Source organism: Anser anser, assembly GCF_964211835.1.
Source record: "Anser anser genome assembly, chromosome: 21".
NCBI classification, from domain to species: Eukaryota; Metazoa; Chordata; class Aves; order Anseriformes; family Anatidae; genus Anser; species Anser anser.
In genome coordinates this window covers 11618612-11634999 of record NC_139742.1, presented here as the reverse complement: position 1 = coordinate 11634999, position 16388 = coordinate 11618612, and the positions used below count along the sequence as shown (strand labels likewise).

Genomic DNA, 16388 nt, shown 5'->3' with positions numbered 1-16388 from the left:
GCAGCCTAACATCCAAAAAAGCCTCATGTTAATGTGAAATACACACCTGCCAACACTGAAAATAAAAACAACCTATAAATACAAATGTTAAAGGGAAAAAACATGAGGAATGCCGCTGAAATGCAAGAGACAGGAGAGAATGCAGCAAGAGCCGAGTTAAGCAAACAATTTAGTAAAAAAACGTTTAGAAAGAGTTGCCTACAGAATGTGCAGCTGGCTGGAATGCTGCTGCGGTGGCGAGGCTGCCTACGGCCACCAAAAGCCATGCAGAGGAAGGGCCGTGCATTTTTTTCTTACTAACAGCTCCAGATTGCAGAAAGGGAATCCAAGCAAGAACTGTTACGCAAAGAGCAGATGTATCATCAGTCAACAGTTTCAAGAATTTAGGCTTAATATTAGGAAGAAACTGTATCTATGCATATACACCAGCAAATGTAATACAGCATGAATTATGTACACATGCAAAGCCCAAGAAAGCAAAAATACACGGAAGCGTGAACAAACTCTTAAAAACAGTATTACGATCACCCAGTTACACAACTTCATTAGATTTAGTAATTCCATCCATGACCAAAGGGCTAATATACCATCTAATATAATTTTATTCATCCTCAATGACATAAGCTCTAAAGGAGAAATGAAAACCGGCAGAAATCAGCTTTCCTCGTCTTTAATATCAGGGAAGTCACAGCCCTCGGTGAAAACCGTACCTGCAATTCAATTTATAAAACCCTTAAAGGGTGAGGATGTTTGTAACAAACTGACCACTACCTAGAAGAACAGAACCAAAGTCTTCTCAGCGTTTCAGACACATGTTCCATTTTATGAGTGCTGGAATTATTTATCCTGAAAGCAGGTGCAGATGGGGTTGCGTTAAGACTTTCTGCAAACTTTTTGTGGAGAATCTAGTTTGCACAAAGTCTTAACAGCCAGTAATGGAGTTCTGGCTTCTGGAAGACCCAAAAATCCACCAAGAATGTTTTAGCAAAATGGCTGAAAAGCCCTAGAGCTTTTTCATTTTATGTCAACAACTGATATTCATTAAACAAATGCTGTGACAGACACTGTAATTCACTGTTCCATACCTAGAAGCAAAATGACATTAAGTCAACAAATTTTAAGCCAGTCGGAGCCATCTCACTGCAGATGTCAATAAAACAAATGCTTCCTGCCAATAATTAAATATCCGTGTCAAACTTTCCCCTCTCCTTTAAATTACTCTCTACATCCAGTTTGGGTCCATATTCCCATTTTTAGCAGGCAAGATCATCTTTTTCAAGTACACTATAGTCTAGTTTGGCAACAAATCTAGTAAAATGACTTGGAAATAGCAAGGTCTCGGTGAGCATTTTCCCCTTCTCAACTATACTACTACACCTGAAGATGTTATTGGAGTTAAGACAATAAATCTGATAGAATGATTTTTATGCCCATTACTTGCATTAGTTCTCACCACCAACCAGAAAGGCAGTTACCAGCTTATTTCTAATTTTGGTTCAAAATCTCTCATGTTCCCATTGTGTTTTTCTCCATACATCATCTCCTTGATGCAACAGCATCAACAGTAATTTACACTGCTCTTACGTAGATGAGGTCTGTATGTTGTCCCCTATGGCTCCAAACACACCAACAGCTGCTAAATGATTTATTTTCTACCTTTTATTTGTTCCTTGTTACTACTGTTATTATTTTCTTGTAAACCATCTATTCTTCTTGTAGTATGTAACATGGACTTGGAGGACAGGTTTAATGTGAGGTTTTTGTTGTTAGTGTTGTTTTTTTGGTGTGTTTTCTTTCCTTTTTTTTTTAATATGTTGTGAAATCTGCTTCTTAGATCTTGGTGCCAAATCAAAAGATACAATTGTTTTTAAAAGTCTTCTAAATATGCTCTAAATGCTATGTAGCTCAATCCACTCATTACAAGGGATGGTTTCACACGGCTCCTATTAAACAGTCCTAGGATCGATGCCAAGGGTACTTGGTGATTTACAGTTATGGCTAAGTAATCAATGTGACAATGAGATAAACGTTCCTTTTCACCAGCCTAACCGGACTAGTCCTACCTCTTACTTCCCCGCACGGAATTTCCTCCTGCAACACCATGTGTAAATATTTACATACAGTGCTCCTACTATCTGTAGATAAATATCAAATACATATTTAAAATCAAAATTTAGTATGGATGGCATTCAGCTGCATTTAAACTGACAACAGCTACTTTGAAGACAGATAATACTGTACAGAACAGCAACAGCAGGCTGCATTTTCCCCCAACTAATTTATATTCTTCTAGGCACAATTTTGAGCCTTCCAAAAGTATTCATTTAATTCATTTTTACAACCTTTGAAAGGGTAGAGATAGACCTCTCAGGCCACTACTAGTGTTAACGAAACACGTTAAAAATAAACACATACTAAATCTACCTGGAATTTTACCGTATTGCTTACTAAGCATGCAACAACATGCTTACCTTTTAATTTATAATGCAATAAAGCTTTCAAGCCTGAAGCCAAATTATTTAAGAACATTTCTGTTGTCCTACTCAGAATTCATTCATTTCAGATGAAGGAAAGATTAAATATAGGCTGGAAATATATTCATAACATATACGTTCACAGAAACTGCCAGACATTTTCACATCATTAAATCATAACTGAAATAAGTAACATCACATACAGCTATGAAGTGTGCTCTGTCTGTACCCGTAACGTCAGCTTCATTATCCCGCTGGCTGCGGCCTCCCTCCTGCATCGAGGGAACGATCAGCTATTTGCACGTAAGTAAGCAAGCTTACAGTTCTACCAGCAAGCTGACAATCTACACGTGAAATACAACCAGTTTCCACTCTCAATCAACACCCAAAGAGCCCCTGTAAAAACAGAGCCAAAATCCAGTAGGGCAGACCAACTATTCCCAACCCATGGGGAAAACATCCGATCTCCACCAATCCCTGAAATGCGTTTCCACCACATACAACTAAGAACGCAAAGTATTTCCTCAGTTCACATCAGATGGGCTCAAAATCCCTGAAACCTGCTGTAGCCACCCTGCTCACGCAGTTGAGCTCTACAGCCATTAATTTGTGTCTTTATAGCCAACATATCTATCTCAAATGGAGGGAAAAGGAACAGAGGAGGACAATATATATATATATTTATGTAGGCCCAACTTCAAAACATCAGAACAACAGCTTGAAGTATTTACATTTCTCATAATCAAAAGTAAGAGGAAATGATGCTGAGAATTATGCAGCCTAGCCAACGTGAAGACTCATATGATTCAAATCCAAAGGCAACTTCAAAGCCACCTCATAAACCCTCTGCACGACTTACAAAGCAGCCAGATGCTGCAAGAGCTTCCCCGCATCTGGATCCTGCAAGCAACAGCCAAACGGAAGCAGAAACTCTTCCCTGTGTAAAAAGATTTAACATTTTTCTACTTACAAAAATAGCTACATTAGAAACACGTTTGTATCATTCCTCCTCAAAATATGCCAGGACAAGTACTATCATATGTTGCTATAAAGTGTCTTATCTATACTAACTAGAACAATCAGTTTCCCTACCCGTTCCTGGAACCAACAGCACAGGTTTGGTTTGGTTTGGTTTGGTTTCACGCTGCTCTGCACCTCGTGCCCACTCCTCCGAGGCGCTGCCACAAGGCCCCTCCATCCCCTCTCCCACCGGGACAGCTCCCCTTGGAGAGCAAGATTCACGCACCAGTGCCTCGCGAATCAAGGCTGCGGGGGAAAACAAGAAAGTTCTGTTCTTTATAAAGTCTGCATAGTTACTTTTATTACTTATTTTGATGACAGACAGGGTTAATGACGTTCTTGCAGAGAACTCTCCCTTTCCTGGGCTAAATGCCCAAATTCTTTCAGGATTCACAAGACTGTCTATTTAAATTGGGTCCAATTTTTTCTCCTACAGAGGCCTGCACAGAATGTTCTGACAAGAAGCTGGGAATCAACCTTTTGAGAAGGCTCTGGCTCAATGCGCAAGCGCTGTGCAAGACAAAAAACATTCAGCGCTATATTCTGCCCCGCGCGTTTCATTATTCTAATAAGCCCCACTGTTGAGGCATAAACCCAGAAGAATCAGCAGATTATTAAAACCCGCAGGCTCGCTCATGTAAACACGAGCCTCTTGTCCTGCCTGCCCCATGCTTCTTTCCCAGCCTGCCAAGACCCCACGTCTATGGATGTATGATGTGGTCTTTAATATAAAAATAGCGAAAAAAACACTCACGTCAGAGAGCGTGAATCAAAAGTTCTCAGACGTTTGCAAATGCCTTTACATTATGTTTTCAACACGCGTGCCTGTTCTACCTGCCGCAAGACACCTCCGTCAGCCACGGCCGCAAAGAGAAGAATTTAGGGGAGAAGTCCTAACACTACTAAAAGAAAGAAACAAAAATACCCAGCTGAGGCACAGTGCAATTTAGTTTTCAGCAGTCTATGAACAAGGCAAAATGCAATTTTCCAACCATCTTGAATTACCAGTTTTTAAGAGTAATTACGCTGAACACACCTCAAAATATCTGCCATGGGCCCGCTCCGCAGCGGGGACAACTCTTTACCATCAGGCACTTGCAGAAACACCAAGATTTGTTTCACAAAGGAACAAGCATTCACAATAGTTCAAAATAAACTACAATGTTTTATCAATATCAATTCAAATGATGTTGAGAGCTTGTTAATACCGGTGTATAAGACACTATTTCTCATCAACAGAAATAATTTTTTAAGTGCAACAAAATCCAGGTGAAGCCAACCCTGAGCAGTGAAGTAGCAAACGACACAGCAAAGCAAGTGCAAAAGCAGAAAAATCAAAACTAAAGACACTGACAGCAAAGGAACAAGTTGAGCTGACGTGAAATGAACCAGCTTAGAGAGCTAGTAAAATAAATAAATAGATAAATGAGTAACAATGTACCCAATTCTCTGGAAAAAAGCACGAAAACCTTGCCTCATGCTGGCGGGACAGACCCAGATCAGGAGCTAGGGATCCATCGACTCTGCTGGTCTGACAGAACATGAATAAATGCTGAATTAGTGCCTTTTGGTTTGCATGTGGAAGAAATTTTTATAGTAGTCATCGGCTTTTCATTGGCTGATGACCAGTAGACACTTGGAAACGAACTGGGCTCAGTACGTGACAGAGGAGCCTGAACAATACATCCAGAAACATCTTACTGCGCAGGGGAGAAACGACACCCTTGTGCCCCCCCGGGCTACAGGAGGGAGCTGTGCAGTGCCAGGCATCCTGCCTGGCTCGAATCACACCGTGCGCCAGGGCCCCGAACACCCCCCAGGTGAGAGCACCCGTCAGGCTCCGATCTCTGTATTTCCAACAGGACGCCCCGAGGGCTCCAAGACCTAGGGAACTGCATTTGCTAACACCACTGCCACAGGCGCCAGAGGTGGTCAGCGACCACCAGAACCCTGCACCAGCCCCCGACGGAGGCAAGGTGGGGGCGAAAATATCTCACCTAGTTATCTCACATTTCGTAGGAGTCAAAATTTCAGTGTGCAACCTGAGCTCTAAATCCCTACTAGAGTTAAACACGGCAGCAAAGAAAAGCTCATCTTCTTACTGCTCCTAAATCCTAATGGATTTTCTAATTAACTTGATTAACCCATCTTGCTCAACTTCTCAAATACCCGTTCAGAACAGCCTCACAAACAAGTGATTTCTCAGCCCTGCAACGCGGGGCTTGCAGGAGAGCTTCATAAATCAATGGAGTTGAATTGAGGTTAAAAAATGCATTTGTGGCCAGCACAGAAGTCATTTAAGAGGAAAGGTGTACCTGGTATTTCAGGAAGAGGAAGAATCCTGGGAGGGGACTGTACACATTGCCGGTGGGTTTCGAGAAGTCACAGCCACAGGTTAATGGACCGGACTATTTTGGATCAAACCAAGGCTCAAGAGAGATAAACCCAAAGTCCCAGAACTGCAAGCACGGCGGAGAGGAGGCAGAGGCAGGACCACACCACACTTTGGAGGTCAAACCCCAGCTTTAACACACGGGAGGTGATGAGGAGGGCTGCTCTGCTACGGCGCCTCGTGACCCCCTCCAGTCTAACCCCAAAGCCTGCTAGTAAAAGGAGAGCAGGTCTGTGAGGGACACAACTGCCACACGTTCTCAGCAAGGCATCCAGCCACGAGCCTGAGAGCCCCAGTACCTCACCCTACAGTCACAGCGCGAAGGAAAAGCTACTGACGGCAGCTGAGCGCAGAGCAGAATTAATGCCACGTCCTGGACGCATGAACAAAAGCAACCCTGGCTGTTACCGCTGCCTGATGACTTAAGTGTAGATAAAAACTTAAATACGGTCTGGTGTAACAAACTGGAGACAGTCTCCGAAGGGAAAATACATTCCCCACATCATCCAGCTGCTATTATCAAACTCATTAGTGCCATCCATGTCACCAATAAAATGAGCGAGCTGCCATTCAGCTGTCCCCCGTTTCAGATGAACGAGACAAAAGATCTTGGGCAACTTTGCCAAAGTCTGATAACACGGTGATGCATGGTTCATTTCAAACTTCCTTTAGAGCACTACATGCAAAAAGGCACCCTGAACACACACGCCCCGCCGGCCGACCCAGGCTTGCCCTTCATGTACGCTTTTCGAGCTGAGCACCGTCTCACACGCCAGGCAGGGTAAAGACGCCGCCAGCTCCCGCCAGTCCCAGGAACGCCCAAACGGTGCTGGCAGGCGGCAGGATGGGACCCCACAGACCTCACAGCGCTGGGGAGAAGCCTGCAGCGAGCGCGGTGCTGGGTGAGCGTCTCGCTGCCCTGTTACTGATGGAATGAGCGAAGCAGAGGCAGCGAACACCTGACCTTCCTACTCTGAAATAAAGTCTTTGTTTCCCTCATTACCCTTTTGACATTTCGCTAATCCACAAGCAAATGAAATATTGAGGGGGGTTATGGAGGAGGAAAAAAAAAGGCTAAGAGGGAACACCACAGCGTGATGTGCTCACAAAGCATAACCAACAACAACAACAACAAAATCTCGGCTGAATCTTTGAAAACAATATGTTCACTGTGTGTTATACCAAACACGCTACAAGGTCTGCTTGTCCGTGAGAATGAATCATGGTTTACATCTGGGAAGAAAGAAAAGTGCAACTAGAAATCAGGCTCCTTAGGGGATTTATTAGATCCTCACAGAGTCACCACAGACGCCAAAACCTGCTTCTGCAGCAGAAGCCGCATCTTGCAAATACCAAACAGAACAGCACAAATGAAAGCCCAGCAGATTACGCTTCAGCATCCCCAGGCAGCAAGAGGAAGGGAGCTCAGTACAAGACTGTTCAGGCTCTCCGGCTGCACCTACCCTAGACCTTCCAGAAGATTTCCCACCTTTCTACTTCTTTGAGGGCTTCGATTGCTGACGAGCGGCAGTCGGGGCTGTCCCCAGAACGAAAGGAGCGGGGACACCAGCGTCAGGTCACACCGCCGTGCTAATGCTGGCGGCGAGGGGAAAGGCAATCTCAAGAAGACAATCTCGAGCACGGGGAGATCACCTTTTCAAAAAACAGACCTACTCAAACCCCTCGACTCAAACACATCTTCACTTTAAAACTGACAGCTACAGTGCCAACAGCCTCGAGCCAGCCCTCCCTCCCACCAACGCCTCCCCGAGAGCTGCGCGTTCACCAACACGGCGATGTTTGACTTACAGGCACCAGTTACATCAATAGCCAACCAAAAATACCTAAACATTATCTGCAGCGATTGTGACTTAAGTAGCTGCAACGTGATTAACAGCCTTTTCTTCAGAGAGGGCTGCGGCAAGTTTTCCCCTCTCCCTCCATTAGTGATGAAGCACAAAAGCTGCAATAAGTCATCACAGTCACTTTAAAGTACAAACCAGGGAGACTCAAAGAAATCCCAACAGGTCACACTGTAAATTATGGCATTCCGTAATATACAAAGAACCAAGAGCAAACACAGGTAAAGAACTGTACCCACCACTGTTTACCCTTGGATGGTAAAGTTCTTACGACTGACATAACGTTATAAATCGAGTAATTGACCTGTAAGGAAGTAAGGAGCTCAGGAGAGTTAAAAATTACCCTATAAATACCATAAAGATTAACAGATTTGTAATACCCACCCAAGAAGCACTTACTCTAAGTAGAATGATTATGAAAACACAGCAAGAATATTTACTACATAGTACCGACTCCAGTATATACAGACTGCCACGAAAGGCAGCACTGGTTCTTAATATAGTGACAGCTGAAAGTCACCACTTAGATTTCCCTGCTGATTAAAGGGTAACGTACAGACACACACGGCTCTGACTTATTTGCTTCTTTGAAATACAGTCGTGTATTTTGAAGGACCGTGTCAAGGCTTTTTGTTGCGGTTGTTCTCGCTTAGCGTTTTTAAGATTTAAGTTTTGCACAGCTGTTTGATAGAAGGTCTAATGGAATACTGACAGCACAGGGGAATGAAAGCAGAACTTCCACGAACAGAAGAGGGATTTTTTGTGTCCATGTTTGTGAATACCTATTTCAATCTAAGTCCCTGCACTTGGGAGAAAAGGAACCTTAAAACACCTCTCGGGTTTTTCTCCCCATCTCCTCACCGTAATGACATCCGTATGCCCCGAGGACCAGAACCCACCACAAACTCTCCAAGAGAGTCTTGGCAGTTCTCAGTGCTTCTATGAAGAAACGCAAAACCCTCCAACAAGGAGAAAAAACTCCTTTTCAGAGCAGAAATGGCGGAGAAATGCGTCCATGAGGGTAAGGACAGGACAGAGACTTAAACTGAAATTCCTCAAAAGAATCACATTGAATTTACTGTGAAGTAATCCGCCCTGTAGACCAACATTCCCCAGTTGCTGCTGCACCAACTACAGCCATTTCCATCTCCAGCTGCACAGTTTACAATTCACGAGGTTAAGAAAAAACTCCCCAAAGCGAAGGAGGGCAAGGAGGCCCGCCGGCTCTCAGCAAAGAAGAACGGGAACGTGCGTTTCCCCGTGCCTTGAGCGGGGCGAGCTCCCCGCCGCCAGCACGCCCCTCGGCACCACCTCTCGCACGAGCCGTCCTCGCCATCCAGCACCCGCTCCCGCTGTCAGCGTGGATTTAAGGTTCCGTCTCGGGCACACCGGGAGTTTTCAGCAGGCCGCCGGGTATTTCCCGCCTCGCAGCAAGCGGGCTTCTCGAGACGCGCAGACCGGACGACGAAAGCAACTGGAGAGCGGCGCCTGTCACCGAGCTCTGCAAAATGAAAGACTTGCAAATCCTCCCAGGGCGTGGAGCAACACCTGCTCCGTCAGCAGGCTGGGCTGGGCGCGGGGTCACGGCCCTTATCGGCTCGGTTTTTGACCCCTGCAGAATCAGGGCGCTAGGTGAGGTGCCACCAGTCCCAGGGGACGGGGGGGCAGAGCCACGGGACGCCCCTGGCCCCGGGGAGCCCCACGGCAGGGCACACGCCGACGGACGGCTCGGGAGAGGTGGGATGCTGAGCTGAAACGCGAGACCGGGACCCCCTGGGCAAGGTCCCTCAGCTGTCTCCCGGCCAGGCTGCAGCGCCTATCTCGGGCTGCTGACAGCCGCTCATTTTGCAAATAGCTGTGCAGCGCGGAGCTTCGTTGCCCCTCTCCCGCTCCGCCATCCTCTCATCAGCGGGGAGCCCCCACCCCGCTCCTCAGCGTTACCCCCAGGGCAGCCGCTGTGGCTCCCTGCTTAGGATGGCCGGCACCGCACCCAGCTCGCCCCGCTGGCTTCGCCCGCGGCACACCACGGGTCAGGAGCCGGCTCCCAAAGGCTCCCCGGAGGGCTCCCAGCACAGGCAGCCCCCCCGTGCCTGGGGAAGCCACGTTTCCACCCGCCCCGTGACTGGCGCTGCGCAAACGGCCCGTCCACCGCGTCTGCGAACAACGCGCGTCTCACGCGACGCCGAGGCGAGCCGGCGCGCAGCGGCAGCCACGTCCCGAGGCGCAGCGAACAGAAAGGTGCACGGCCCCCTGCCCCTGAAGCAGGGCAGCATCAGAGCGAGAGCTGCTTGAAATTACGAACAAAACCAAAACCTAAAGGGAAGGACAAACGCACCGCCCTGCCGTGCTGCTGCCCAAGGCTCTGCCCAGAGACTGGGAAGGGCCTGGTGCGTGCTTGGAGTCACCACGTGAAGCACGCATCGTGCTTGGAGCCTGCAGCTGAAGACTTAAGTTACTCAAAGCAGAAACACCAAAAAATGGAAGAACTGCCTCTGGGCTGTAATAGGTATGTTAACAGTCCAGGAAAAAAAACAACTGATGGTGAGGAAACAATCACACAGGGAAAAGCTGTATGACAGCTGCCGCCACTTTTTCAGTTAAAAAATAAAATAAAAACAAACCACAACCTTACCATCTTTTGCATTTTGTGATTAGGCGTGCTCTAACAATTTTAGTGTGTTTTATATTGTCATGGTGTTCTTGCTCACAGGGAATAAAACAGTACCTCCAACCACCCTAACTTCTGGTCCCAGAACCAACTTCGTGCACTTCTGTGCGTGACCTCCATTTTCAAAACGACGTCAGGTATCACTTCTACCACCTCAAGATCTTAGCTGAAAATGCTCTATTTTACAAAAGTCATTAGGCTTTTTATACCTGCGCTGTTTGGGACTTCTCTGCACTTGGACTGTAAGAAAAATATGGATTTGCTACATGTGTCCTTGAGAGTTTCCAAACTACCTGATTTTGTTTTGCAAAACAGTACAAGAACAGGACAGCCAATACCACTTTATTTTAATAAAATGCAGTAGACTCTAAAGAAGTAATTCATAAACCACCTACAAGTCACTGGAAAGAAAAAAAAAATGCAGTTATCTCAACGTCACTGCAGGAGCAGGAGTTTTATTGTGCATGAGGAGTACGCTGCCTTAACCTGAGGAGGGGAAGATTTAAAAGCAGTATTTAAGTAGATTTAGAATTCCAGGACGCTAAAAAAAAAAAGAGACCAAATAAATAATGCATTCTGACTTCTAAGCAAGCATTTGTGAGGTTTCAAGAACGCTTTGGAGTATGAAATTCCTCGAGTCATTCACTTACCCATTTGCTTTCAAATAGATACTGTCTGCTGTCAGTTCACTTAAACGCGTAACAGGAAACTCAAATTTGACTAAAAGGTAGTATTACGTTACTACTGGTTTTGTATGGAAACCTTTTTAGAAGTAAGAAGCTAAGGGGAAGTTTTTTTTCCTCCCCATCTGTGACAGACAGCTGTTCACTGCCTGGAATCTATGATAGCAGACACTTAAAGTAGCACCGAGCTGAAGTAAACACTTCAGAAATTTAATTTCTTTAATTGTACTGACACTGTAAAAGTGTTTGATATTTGCCATGTGAGAAACCAAATCATCTGATTAAACACTGAAGCTAAACACAGTTATAATTTATTTTATTTTAAAAAAATTATGAAATATTTAAAATATTCTGAAAATAAAAAAAATATATGTTTAAAAACGTTAACACAATTCAAGAGACTTCTTGTGCATGTACGTCAGCGTACAGCATGTCCAGATGTTTAAATACTTAGCACAGGTTAGAACTTGAAGTAATCTTGATCCAAGCCAATATGCATATAAAAAATAAGCCAAGATAGAAAGAGACCTATCTAGCCATAAAAAGATTTGACAGCTTTACGGACTGCTGCGTTTGAACCACTATTAAAAGCAACTCCCCACGGCTTTCTGCTTTTAAATAAAACTTAGCTCCCAAGTTCTAGAAGTGCCCGCTTAGTCCCATGCTTGTGAGGACCTTGGTTCCCCCTGTCCCACCTTTCAGCCAAGCAGCGACAGCGGCTCCAATCCGGCTTTAAAACCAAACGGCACCCTCCCCAATAAACCTGTAAGACATTTTTAAACAAGGGCTGAATGTTCTCTCTAATTCAGACACACTGCAGCAATGGCAACCTGCTGGGAAAAGCAAACAAACAAACAAACAAAAAACCCAACAGCGCACTGTGCTTTTAAAAAAGCACTTTCTTAAAATCTAGAATTTGAATGCAAATTTTTTGGCTTCTGTTTTTCCCCTCCCCCCCCCCCTCCTCTCAGCACCCTCTGCAGTGCCGCGTAGCCCAACCTGAACACGGCGGGGATCCCACAGCCTCCCCGGGGAGCCGCTGCACTGTGCCCTGCCAAACCCGCGCTGTCGGTGGCAGGGGCCTCTCCTCGGCTCACTGCTGCAGGGCCAGGATCCGACGGATGCCAGACACCTCCGCACAGCCCCAGGACACCGCGGTGCCCCGTGAGGGGCTCCGGCACTCTGCACTGCTTTTTGTTGTGCGGGATGCCTCGCGGGACCCGTACCTCACCGTTGTGAATTTGCCCTCATACCAAAGCACTGCGTAATGAATACCTGTTGCAGCATCACTGGACGTGCCCTGCAAAGCCTGAGCTGACACAAGGCAGCAAGCCGTGCTTCCCAGCGCTGGGACGGGGCACGTGGCAGCGCGGCCTCGCGAGCCCTGGGGAACCCAGGCGGGAGGACCTCGGCTGCGTCCCGCAGTGCACGTGCTGGCCGCCCTCTGCGGAGCGGTCTGACCGCTGGGCGGGCCCGCGCCCCTCGAGGACTCAGCTAGGGAGAGCAGAAGTCGCCCTTCCAGCAGCCACGTTAACGGGTTCAGCACAGCTGAGTTTTCTCTTTTGCTTCCTCAGCGTTACCCCAGCCCACCCCTGGGCCAGGCCTGGCGCAGGGCAGGGGCAGCCCGGCAGCGGGAAGCGGAGCCCCGTTCCCCAGCCCCGGCCGCTCCGCCCGACGCCGAGGCACATCGGCTCGTCCTGAGGCTGTCACCCCCAGCTTTCAGACAAACGGCACTGATCCCCGAGGGCACGCGGAGACCGACTGGCTGAACGCGCACAGAGCCTGCCAAGTGCTTTCATGCACTCGTGCTGTCAGCTTTGCAAAGGAAAAGGCGAGGACAACAATCACACCCGCGTTAACAGGAGCTAACGCCAGAAGAAATTACTTTCAAGGCCTCCACCTTTAACATGCCAACGTTTTCCTTCTGTCTGTTTCAGCCAGCCTTTAACTTCCCCCCGGTTTTACACCGGTAAAGGCCATTTCCAGGGGTGTACAACTGCGTGTCACTCAGGTGCGCCGAGGCTCCCCCTGTGCCACCCCGAGGGCCTCCACCTCCTGCCCAAAGCCCCGCGCTCGGGCCCTCAGCGACGAGCGGTGGCGTGAGGGCAGCCGGGAGCTCTGCGACCACAAGAAAGCTCCGTGTCTGCTTCCAGGGCTGCACGAACGTTGCCGGTGCGTCCTGCATTTAGGCCGGACACGAAGATGCACCACACCATTTCCTAACAAAACGTCTGTTCACGGCTTCTTTAACCACAATTCTGTGCCCAAGCACCACAGCCCCTTTCCATCTGGACACGTTGAATTTTAATATACTGAAGCAGTTAGTAAAATAGCCCAGCGTCTAAAATGAAGTTCCAGGTTTTGGTTTTTTCCCCATTAGCTGGAGATAAAGACAACTTTCATGGGTTCTTTGCCATGAACAACCTCTTCTATCACAAGAGCTTCCAAGAGAAGTAATTCAGGGTGACAAAGGCTAAAAACCACAAGTCAGATACTAAATTTGTGTTCTAGAAGTCCTCTATCCCAACGAGGCTTTCAGGACAGGGCAAGAGTCAGGCCCCTGGGGTTATACTGATGTCCACTTTCATAATTTGGTTTTTGGCATCTTCCTCTAGGACTGCCTCTGCCCGTCCAGCAACACGTGACAACTCTCGTGCTTTAAATTCAGAACAAGAAAGTCGGATTCTTACTGCCTGCCCCACTCGCTGGCTGCTCCAGTTCTGTGCTGCCATGTTGTTGTCTATCTACTTTTCACAGCCTTAAGTTAAACATATTTGGCACATATGAAGTAGGAAAAGGTGTGAAGTACATTCACTAATTCATCCTCTGCACAGCTATAAAGTGTTCTCAAGGTGCGCAGAAAAACTTGCCTCCATTTTACAGCTAAGAAAGCACACGTTGAGTAGAAAAAAAGTAAGTATTTTTGGCTCCTATCCCTATACAAAAATAAAAAATTAAAAAATAGTCATTTTACTCTGAGTAAATAATTGTTAACAGATGAAAAAAGAACTACAAGAAAAAAAACCACCTCTTTAAAGCCACTGACTGGAAGAGGCCTTCAGACCGACGATAGGTCTGAACAAAGCCAAGAAGCGTGGTGCGAGATAAATCTCAGAATCTCCCACTATTTCCTCTAGCACAACCTCGATTACTATGAGAAATGAGAACAGACAGCGTAGGCTCAATATTTTCAATATACGTTTGAGTATCGCATACTGGCATAAAACCCTTTGGGTAGGACCACAGGAGGCGAGTACTAAAAAAAGTCAGTTTGCCCGCGTGGGCTTGGAGTCCAGGCTACGCGCTGCAAAGGTGCATTAAAACTCATCTCCAAGCTACGTGCCTGTCCTCCCTGACAAAGCACGTGTTTGTCAAGAAAAAGGTTCCAGAGGAGCAGGGTGAACAACACGAGCAGAGGCGCGTTGTGTGCTGGGGTGCTGGGAGCGCACAGGGCCGGTTCTGTCCTGACACGTTCCGCCAGGGCGACAGCCGTCACTCGCGCCCCGTCCAGAAACCGCACTTCCCACGGAGGATGCTCCTTTTCCACCATAATAAAAGCCTCCCCCCCACTTCTTTTTCTCTTTTTTTTTTTTTTTTTTAAATCTCTGAGGCATAAAGCCATAGGAAACGGGGGCAGCAACTCTGCTATCTGAAACAAGTTCCCTTCCCTCCCCCCCCCCCCCCCGCTGCTGAAAGCATGACTGTCACGGAGAACGTCGGCAGGAAAAAAAATGACAATGGAAAGAGTTCGTGTGAGCGTCAAGAGATGCCGGAGAACGCGAAAACGGCAGAAAGGCTGCACAAGTCGAATGGTTGCTGGCCGTGATTCACAGCAACCAACTTTGAAAGGAGACGCAGGAACGCCAGCAGGACAGCCATAACGCGCCGGGGGCTTGCATCACCGGGCTGGTAATTGCTACGATATTTCCTATCGGATTACCGAGCCCGCAGTAGCGCCACGGGCAGCCGCCGATGTGCAGGGCCGCCCGGCGCGTGCGGGCAGGCGGACGGGCAGCGGGACAGACGGGCGGACACCCGGACAGACGGGCGGACACCCGGAGCCCCGATGCCCCCCGCCGCTCCTCCCAACAAGTGCACGCCGCCCCGGGGCCGAGCACCGTGCCGGGGGCGGCGGCGGCGGCGCCCCGCGAGCAGCGGGGGCTCCCCGGGGGCAGGTGCCCGGCCCCGAGCCCCGGCACCGGGAGGCCGCGGGGCGCGCTGCGGGGCCGCGCCGGGACCCGGGGCCGCGCCTGCCCGGCCCCGAGGGGGCAGCGCTAAGGGCGGGCGGGCCGGGAACGGACGGGCCGGGCCGGGCCGGGCCCCCCGCTCCCCCCCGGCCCCGGCTCGGCCCCGACCGAGCGCTGCCGCCCGGCCCGGCCCGGCCGTGCACGTGCCGCCCGGGCCCCGCGCGCTCCTCCCCCGCCCCGGGGGCCTCCCGGGGGTCCCGCTCGGTGCGGCGGGGCCCTCCGCCCCCGGACCCTCCCCCCCCCCCCCCCCCCCGGTGCTCACCTGCGGCCGGAGGAGCGTCGGGGCCCGGCCCCGGGGCGGGCAGGCGGCGGCGGCCCCGCAGCCCCGCGCGAAGCGAGCGAGCGGCGCCGCGTCCCGCAGGCAACTTCGGCCGCGCGCTCCCGCCGCGCGCCCCCGCGTTCCCCCCCCCCTCCTCACCGCCCCCCCCCCACACCCCGCGCCGCTCGGGAGCGCGCCCGGCGGCTGCCACGCAGGCCGGGGGCCGGGAGCGCGCGGGCGGCCCCGCTCCCCACCTGCCGCCGGGCTCCGCCGCCGCCCGGCCTCGGGCTCGGGCTCGGGCGCTGCCGCCTGCGCTCGGCCGCGGGCTCCGTCCGGCCCGGCGGGGGGCTCCGCGCTGCCGCCCGGCCGCTCGCTCGCCCTCTCGGTGCTTTTTCCACGTCCCGCGATGAGTCACCGCCGGAGCGCCGCTGCCCCTGTGGAAGGAGCATGAGCGGAGCCCTCCCACCGCCCTCCCGCCGCCTTCCTCCCCCGGAACATGACGGCGGCCCCGCGCCGCGCTCCCGCCCCGCCGCGCCCCGGGGCCGCCCCGGGGCCGCCGAGGCTCCGCCGCGGCCTGCGCTGGGCCCTGCTGGGCCGGGCCGCGCCTCCGCCGCCCGCCGCCGGTCGCTCCCGGTGTGCCCGAGTTAGGGCCGAGAACTCGAGGCTCTTTTACAAGGGGGGCAGAACCTGAAAGCGGGCTTAACCATAAAGAAAAGCGAAACCCTTGGGTCTGGCTGAACCGACGCAGCGGGGCGACAGGCGCAGCCCGGCTGCCAGCACCGT

General features: G+C 50.0%; 1 protein-coding gene across 2 annotated transcripts in view; it reads right to left on the bottom strand.

Annotated features, from left to right (window-relative positions):
- NEK6 (NIMA related kinase 6) overlaps positions 1-16074 on the bottom strand; it is a 63951-nt gene extending 47877 nt beyond the window's left edge. The window contains exon 1 of one of the 2 annotated variants that reach the window (XM_083807028.1): positions 15860-16074. The gene's annotated coding sequence lies outside the window, so the exon portion shown is untranslated. Of the gene's footprint in view, positions 1-15608; positions 15758-15859 lie in introns of those variants that run through there. The other variant, XM_083807029.1, reaches the window with a different exon arrangement.
- Between the last annotated feature and the right edge of the window lie 314 nt (positions 16075-16388).